The sequence below is a fragment of the Echinops telfairi genome, unplaced genomic scaffold (genome assembly GCF_000313985.2).
Source record: "Echinops telfairi isolate 266 unplaced genomic scaffold, ASM31398v2 ScPeMD7_31;HRSCAF=116, whole genome shotgun sequence".
Classification (NCBI taxonomy): Eukaryota; Metazoa; Chordata; class Mammalia; order Afrosoricida; family Tenrecidae; genus Echinops; species Echinops telfairi.
This window is the reverse complement of record NW_022103928.1, coordinates 42,315,664-42,324,829: the sequence shown is the minus strand read 5'-3', so window position 1 is coordinate 42,324,829 and position 9,166 is coordinate 42,315,664.

Below are 9,166 nucleotides of genomic sequence, written 5' to 3'. Positions count from 1 at the left end.
CACTCCTTGCCAACAAGCTGCATTTGTCTGGTACTGGCTTTAAATCTGGTCCCTCTTTCCCTGTGGAGACACAAACAATACCTTTCCCTTGGGTGGATAGCCAGGCACCATCCACTCTCTTCACCTTTGCTTATGCATCCATTTTGTCTTCAGCGATCATGTCAGGAAGGTGAGTATCGAAGATTGCCAGGTTATTATAATAAAGTGTTCTTGTCTTAAGGGAGGCCTTGAGTAGAGGTCCAAAGTCTGTCTGCAATCTTAGTACTTAAAGTATAAATAGATGTACATTGGTCTCTGTCCCTTTCATTATAAGTTAGTGTATTTACATATATACATGCCTATAGCTATTCCTCTATAAATAGCTTTGCCTCTTATTTCTGGGAAATTATTTATAGTCTCCATGAATGCTTCACCCTCATCATCCTTATTAAAACCTACATTAACTAATTTCATTACTTTTAAAGGTCTACGCTTAGAGAGGGACTTAAAGGGTATTGCTACTGCTGCCCGAGTCACAGGCTATCAAGCAGGGCTATGGAGCAAGGCGGATAAGAATAGAAGAACATTATGCAATGATGCCCTGAATTTGCAGTTAGCCAAGTGTCTATGCATGTTCATGTCTATTTTATATTGCCACGAGGAAATATGTGCCATCACAGGTGGTAGATCTAGCAAGAAAAATGGTGCATTTGAAAGGTGAGATTTGGAAACGGGGTCATTAAGAAAAAAAGAAGCATCTTCCCCAGCAGGACTCCTGCAGTCAGAATTACCATAGCCTTGCCCAAGGCAGGACATGTCTCTACGTCCTCCTCACGTCCCCACAGCACCGCCAGGTCCTCTCAGTGCCATTGTCCTCGCACTGCCAGGACTCCCAAGATGTCAGCACTCATTGGCAGCACACCTATGAGGCCACTGAAAATTCCCTGGCTCCCATCAGGCACCACTCAGCCCTCCGAGTGACAACCTTGCTCTCCCCCACTTTAAAGAGGTCTGGTGCAGCAGCTTTGCCTAATTCAAAACTCGCTTGATTTCTTGACTGCTGCTTCCAGGAGTCCTGATTGTGCATCCAGCAAGATGAAAGCCTTGACAACTTGAATCTTTTCCCCAGGGATGAGGCTAGGTTGCTCTAAATCTATGGGACTCTTACCTAATGTCATGCTTTTGTACATGCTAGATACCATTAGGCTCTAACCGGAAAAGATTGTTTTCTCTCTCTCTCTCCTGTGCACCCGAGAGAATGAAATGGCCTAGGGGGCGGTTGACAGGGTGATGACAGCAATGCTGTTATTTGCCAGAATGAGCCGGCACCATGGAAGGAAATGCTGCCTGGTCCTCTTGCAGCCTTTTGATTGGCTACATGGTTTTCAGGGGCTGTGTTCTGAAAGTAGATGAGCAGATCTTTCTAGCAACATGCAGGCCTCCACTTACAAATGGGGTCCTAGCTGCTCTCGAGAAACAGTGGCCAGGAGTCAAACCCAGGCCTCTTGCATGGAATGCAAACATTGTACTATCAGTGCTTCTCTGGGGACAAAAATACAGGCGAGGAGAAGCACGTCTTGTAGAAGTAGCATGACGTAGCATTCTCCTTCTTTTCACCGTGCACATACATGGAGGGAAATACTGGTTGAATGTGGGATACTACTTACGCTTTTAGTGTCAGGGAGTGACATGCTTTCCAATGATAATATTTCCGGCCAATTTATTTTTGGATTATAAAGTTATCTCACCGTCCTCACTATCTCATACCTTTTCAAGGAGAACTAAAAAAATTTTTTTAAAGATACAAAGGTCATGCTTCTTTATACAGTAAGGCAAATCTAGACTTGTTTCTCTATATTTTCTCTCTCTTTTTGTTTGTTTGTTATTTTTTAAAAGTTATGTGACTCTTCAAAACTTTTCTACCACCAATCTTGCCTATGCTTCTTCCAACCAATTATTAATGTTCATTTAGTTTAGTCCAAGCTGGTCCCGGTTAAAGAATGTGGGCGTTGCTTCTGATTGTACCCCTCTGAGAACACTAGAACCAGAAACTAGGCCTGTAATGCCGGATCCAGAGCTAGAAGACTCGCTCTCCTGTTACCCTGGAAGGATAAAAATGTCAAGAGAGAGCAATCACTGGCTGAATTGGCTTTAACCAATACATAAATAAAACCTTTAATTTTCTTATAGGAGCCCTGGCGGCATAGTAGGTTATGAGTTGGTCTGTAAACCTCAAGGTTGGCAACTCGAGACCACCATCCACACTGTGGATGACAGGATTACAGTCTCAGAAATGCACGGGGGCAATTCCGCCCTGTCCTATAGGGTCACTATGAGTCAGAATTGACTAGATGGCAGTGAACTGAGTTTGCCTTTTTTTTTTTTTTTCCCTCAAATGAAAAGACTGCTTTGCTTAGAGAGGGTACTAATGTTAATTTGGGGCTGTGCTACAGAGAATGCTATGCTGTAAAGACAGAAACCTCATGTGGGGGTCTTGACTGGTGCCTGCTCTGAGCCTCTTTGCCATTCACAGGGGAATTCCAGAGAGCTTTCGTTGCTTCCTCTAATGGGCTTTAGATCTGCTGATGGAGCAAGAACTGAGAGTGGAAGCAGTGGCAGTCCAATGAGCAGGGTGAGAGGGTGGGGCGATTGCAAATAAATTAACTGTCCACTAGACACACTGACCATGGTTATCTCTCCTTTTATCTATGGGGCCTCGCAGCCAACAAACTTGCAAGCTCCACAAGGTCATGGCTAACTACACAGAGCCCTACCTTACCTTTACACTGATGAGAAAGAAAGGCTGAATTAATTAAATGTTGCATAAGCTTTCATTCTCTCACTGTCTCATATCATTTCAAGCTGAACTAATTTAGTAAAGATCGAAAAGTCATGCTTCTTTATATATTAAGGCAAATCTAGATTTTTTTCTCTGTGTTTTATCACACTCTCTCTTATTTATTTATTTTTTTTAAAATAATCTGACTCCTCAGAGCTTGGCTACCACCAGCTTGTCTTCATATACTTCTTCTTACCAATTAAACCAATCCCCTTGCTGCACATACACACCACACACACATGCTCACAGATTTCTTTGTCTCAGGGAACTTTTTGTATTTAATCAACATCCTTTCTCCTTCCAGGCTCAATTCAAACCCTATCTTCTCCAGAAAGTTTTTTAATACTGCCCTATTCAAAGCAGTGGCTGTGTATATAGGAATTGTATGATGGCTTCTTGCATTGGGTCAATTAGAGTTTCGACTCTAGTTTTCTGTTGACATATCAGCACTCACTCACGGCAACCCCACATATCACAAAATGAAGCTTTGCCTAGTCCTGTTCCATCTTCCTACCCATTGGTATGCTCAAGTACATTGTTGTGTCCTTTTGAATCGTAAGGGCCTTCTAATCTAGGGGACTTGTCTATCAGCACGATATTAGATGATACAGTTGTGACCCATCCATAAACTGTTGACTAACTAATTTTTTGGAAGTAGATCACCAGACCTTTCTTTCTAGTCTGTCTTAATCTAGAAGCTTTTATTGTGAACCCTACAAACCATGAATGGTCCTGATATTATTTGAAACACCACTGGCATTGATTTCAGCCTTAAAACATCTTACTCGCCACCACCGTAGGACAAAGGAAGGGGTCAAGAACTCAGCCTTGAGCTGACTTCAGGCAGTAGTGGTCCTACCTCAGATACTGTGGCTATTATATTGATATTCTCAGGAGGACCAGGAGGATTAGAGCTGTGGCCAGAGGGGAAAAGGGCCTACTATTTACTGCTGGGACATTTCACTGAAAATTTTTTTTTCAGTTGAGAAATGGGGTCATCTCGCTGACTTTAAAGGCTTGGTAGAATGTGTCTAATTAAGCATTATGATCACTGGATACTAAGCACCTGTATGAGATATTTAAGGTAAAGTAGTCTTTGAGCAATTACAATGATGATTCAAAGCCTGAGATCTTACTAAAACACATCCACCCTCTTCTCAATTTCCCCCTGGTAGCTCTCCACAGAGCACTGGTAAATTCAGTACCAGGTGATGGATGAACTCCAAGAAATAGCCAACAAGACTCCACCCAATTTACTGTCCCTTTAAGCTCTCACGTCTCTTCACAGTAGGATGAGGTGGTTATTTAAATTCAGAGCTCAAAACTATAGATGGGGCTCAAGAATTCTTCTAGTCCACACATGATTTTATAACTACAGCGACCAAGATCCATGGAAATACAATCGGTCAGCATTCTTCTAAGACTTAGCAGTAGAATGTATTAGATTTATTTTTAAGAGAAACTTCACTCGCAGCACACATGCCTACACACCAACATGCCCTGAATCCAACTCGGCTCACAAGTCCATAATCTCATTTGAGGGGGAAATGAAGCTCATAAGCAGAAAGTACACACATGGCCAGGGGCAGAGAGTGAATTCCATTAGTGGGTTATTTAAGCTGACTGCTGCTTTCACCGAAGCTGTCAACCCAAACCCCCAAACAGAACCCACTGCCTCTGGGGCTGTTCCTACTCATAGAGACCCTTAGGACAGAGCGTAACTGCCCCCCTGGGTTCCTGAGGCTGTAAGTTTTTATGGAAGCAGACTGCTTCATCTTGCTCATTCACAGTGGCTAGTGAGTTGAAACTGCTGAGTTTAAGCCACAGTGCCACCAGAGCTCACTAGAACTACCAACAGCTGAGCCCCAACCTTCAGGAGCCAGGGACTGGACTAACCTGGGCCATTGGTGTGGTGTTCTGATGCATCCTTCATCCCTTTGCCTTGACACAGAGCTTTCTAGTCTCTTTTCTAAAGTTATTATTATTTTTTCCTTTTTATTGTGAAACAGGTAGGGGTTACATTCTAGGTCATCATTTGTGTACTCAATAATTTAAACAACTCATCTAACCTCCCAATAGTTTTTTGCCCAAAACTCTTAGGTTCTCCACGCCAGTCTGTGTTAGTCTGGGTTGACTAGAGAAACAAATTCATGCACACTCACATGTGCATAAGAAAGAGGTTTATATACAAGAGCAATTGAATATTGAGAAAACGTCCCAGCCCAGTCCAGATTAAGTCCATAAATCCAGTATTAACTCATGTGTCTGATATCAATTTATAAAGTCCTCTTCGGATTCATGCAACATATACAATGTCACTGAGTGCAGGAAGATCACAGGCTAGTGTGTAGGAAGTCTTGTGGATCCAGTGGTGTTGTAAGCATCTCAGTGTGGCCAGGGGTCTCCATGTGGCTTCTTCAACTCAGGGCACTAGTGTAGTTCCATGTATCTTGTCAGCTGCAATGTCTCCCAGGGTATAAGTAGAGAGAGAGTGTGTGTCTCCTGCCTCCAAGGAGGAGTACTGGAGTTCCCAGAATCCTCCAGAGAAGGCCATGCCCACACAGAGGGCTCATTGGCTATATCCTGATTGACAGGCTAGTCCAACACTACACTGTAAATCTTCTCAAATTGACAAACGATTATACAACTAGCACACAGTCTAACTAGCAGGGCCTTCTAGGGAAATACCATAAAATAACCAATGTCACTGGCATCCTCCAATTTCCTCCTTGGTGTATTTCACCTTTGAAGACACCTGCCCCATCTGGGAATTGGTGCACGTCCATTGCTGGGGACTTGTGCTCTCACATGCTTTGATCACTTTAGAAAGGGGCAGGGATTGGAGGCTGCAGAATTAGAGCCTGCAAGTGCTTTTCCCTGATTTTGCGGCATGGTCTAAAAGGAATAGCCATTTAGAGGGATAAGAGAAGACGCAAAGCAAAAAAGACAAAACTGGTTTCAGATTTTGGACTCATGGAGAGCCCATGTACGTGGAGCATTCCAGGGGGTTACCAAGGCTGTGACCTTGCAGAAGCAGACTGTCTGACCTTTCTTCCGAAGTGCTTCTAGGTGAGTTTGAACTTCAACCTTTCCATTAGGAATGGAGCACTAAACTGTTTATGCCACCTAGGGTCTCCTGTTAGAAGGTAGTTGGGGATTAAAGGACTAAATGAGCACACGTCTCTGCAGACCTCTACAAGTCAGGAGCTGAGCCCATTAAATTAGGGTCCAAGTTGGTAGAAATAATGAATAATAGCCTTCTGTCAGCTGGGGATCCACTACATCTTTCTTATTTTCTGTGTGTTTTCCAGCTTTCTATCCACCCACTCAATCAGTGGTCATCATAAACCATAGTGCTCCAGTACCGAGAATGATGGCCCAGTGAGACTATCACTCCTGCTGGCCCATATGCCCTTTTGCAGAATCTCATAAGTCGGGACTGCCAGAAGAATGCTGATATGATCACTTTTGATTACTCTAGTGGTTTAAATAGGCAGAAGCATAAATTATTTGACCAGTCCCAGAACACTACAGCGGGTGCTCCTGATCAGGGAAGCATTCTTCTCTCTTAGACTGTTTCCAGAAATCTGAGGAATCATCAATACTACTAGTTCAGACCAGAGAGAATTTAAAGCAAGTGTAGTTGATCTAATATAGGATGCCTTTGACCCTCTATAGTGCCAATGGTATTAATAGAACTTGAAATGGTAGGGTAATGTAATCATTCTTAGAAAATATGCTTTTATGATCTATGTATCAATTCCCAATGAATAATAATAAAAGAAAATTTGCTTCTGGTGCACGGTAGTTAATTTTACTATTTCTCCCAGGTATAATACAATTTTCCTACTAGTCAATACCTTTTAACAAGTTAACAGACATAGCCATATATAGCTTGGCTTCTTGATCAGATTTAGACCTTGGATTTAATAGAGATAATCTCTACAGATGACCTGCACATCTTACACAATTCATTTATATCAAATTTATCCAAAAGGAGAGCAGTCATGTAATAAATCTATTCTTTTGGGGAAAAGTAAGAAATCACAGCCATCAAGTCAATGCAGACTCATAGTGACCTTATGGGGTTTGAAAATATTGTATAGGTTCCATTGGAGTGTGATAGAGTAGTGGCATTTTTCTTTCTATAGCTTTATGTTGTTTGGCTGGTGGTTAAGAGCATATTAGCTTTGTAAATTTGAAGAGAGAAATTTCATTTTTAAGAATCCCCTCTTCCTCCCCGCTCCCACTACCATGACTCGAATTCGACCTTGCAAGTCTGGCTAGACCAGAGGAGGTACACTGGTACAGATAGGAACTGAAAATCCAGGGAATCCAGGGCGGATGAGCCCTACAGGACCAGGGGTGTGAGTGGCGAAACAGGGAGGGTAAAGGGAGAGTGGGTAGGAAAGAGGGAACCGATTACAAGGAACTATATGTGACCTCCTCCCTGGGGGACAGACAACCGAAAAGTGGGTGAAGGGAGACGTCGGACAGGGCAAGATATGAAAAAATACTAATTTATAAACTATCAAGGGCTCACAAGGGAGGGAGGAGTGGGGAGGGAGGGGAAAAATGAGGACCTAATGTTTGGGGTTTAAGTGGAGAGAAAATGTTTTGAGAATTATGTACAAATGCGCTTTACACAATTGATGTGTGTATGGATTGCAATAACAGTTGTATGAGCCCCTAATAAAATGTTTTAAAAAAAAAAAGAATCCCCTCCTGGGGTTAATTAAATCTTGCTGTGTGCAGTTCGATCTACTCTGTATCAGAAGGTTTGCTTGAGATAGTCACAGTTCAGTTATTTTGAACATTGTTACTTAATATACCACAGTGTAGCCATGCTTCATGATCGGCATAGTTTTGTACCTAAATACATGAAATCCTCTCATGTAAAAGTTCTGAGTCAAAAGAAAATAAATAGATAGTGCTAAATCAGCACTATAAATCTGGCAACATCCTCTTGTAATTTATGGGAGAAAAAGAAACAGGAGAATTTAAAGTCTATAATCTAATATAACCAGTTGCAATCAGATTGCTTTTGACTCATAACAACCCTTAGGACAGAGTAGAAAACTCCCGAGGGTTCTCAAGATTATAATCTTTATGGGTCAGGTTGACTCATCTTGCTTCCATGGAGTGGCTTATGGGGTCTGTCTCTTAGCAGCCAACCACTCCACTGCCGGGATTGCTTGAAAGACAATAGTGCCAGGCAAAGTACTGATTCACTGCTTTTCTCTGTAGCCTTGTTATTCCCCCCAGAGAAGAACTTCTCGGTGTTTTCCGAGGGAGTAAAAACCTGACTGCTAGTATTGTGGAAACACAGTGGGGAAGAAGCAGGAGGCTATTGATCACAGTGTTCACAGCGCAGCCCCTCATGAGATTCCCCATCTGCATGCAATCCAGCGCCTCACCCCATCCTGCCCTACGTTTGAAGCTCCCAGACCTGCACTTCTTGTTATCCAGAGATTACATCACCTGTATCTCCTGTTATTGGGAAGGGAGGATGTGGCTAGCTTCTTGAGTGAAAGAAGGGGTTCAACAGTACCCTTATACACACACATCCAAACTGTATCAGCCTGATGGCTTCTTTGCCTCCTGCCTGCGCCTTCCTCACATGCGGTTACTGACCTGGCATCTCCTTGGGGTTGCACAGCCCCAAGTTTTGACTCCCTGTGGAATTTATGTTCTTCCAATGTTTCAATGTCCATTTTATTCCAGTTCTACTAAATTAACCACCATTCTTCCACCCATTGATATTTTCTGTTGCATTTGTTAAACTCTTCCATGTTGATCTACCCTTCTCTGTCCTTTTCTACTTTGTAGTGGATTTCTTCTGTTACTCTTTATTGTTATATTGGTGGATTTTCAGCAGTGAGAGGACATAAACACATGTTAAATCCAAAGTGTTCATGTGGGAATCTTTGATCCTCTCTTGTTCTTAAGGTCAAACTAATTAGATGCTGTATTAGCAGGCCAGTGCTGCTATAACAGAAACACCGTAAATATTTGCACAAATAGACATTTGTTTTCGCCTACTTTAGGGTGCTCGTTGTCCTATTCTGGGCAGCGACTTCAAGAGGAAATTTTTCCTCAGTCTCAGTGCTAGGGAAATGTCCTTGTGTCTTTTCAACTGCTGTTCCTGGGTCCGGTGACAGTCTTCATTCCTACTTGCTTCTCTGTGCCTAATCTGCTTGTTGTATACCTTAGTGGTGATTCGTTTAAAGCACATCCTGTAATGATATGATCCCACCCACTAATGTCACAAAGAAAAATCCGATCCCAAATTGTATTATAGCCACAGATACTGACTTAATGGCAGTGGGTTTATAAGGATTAAGATTT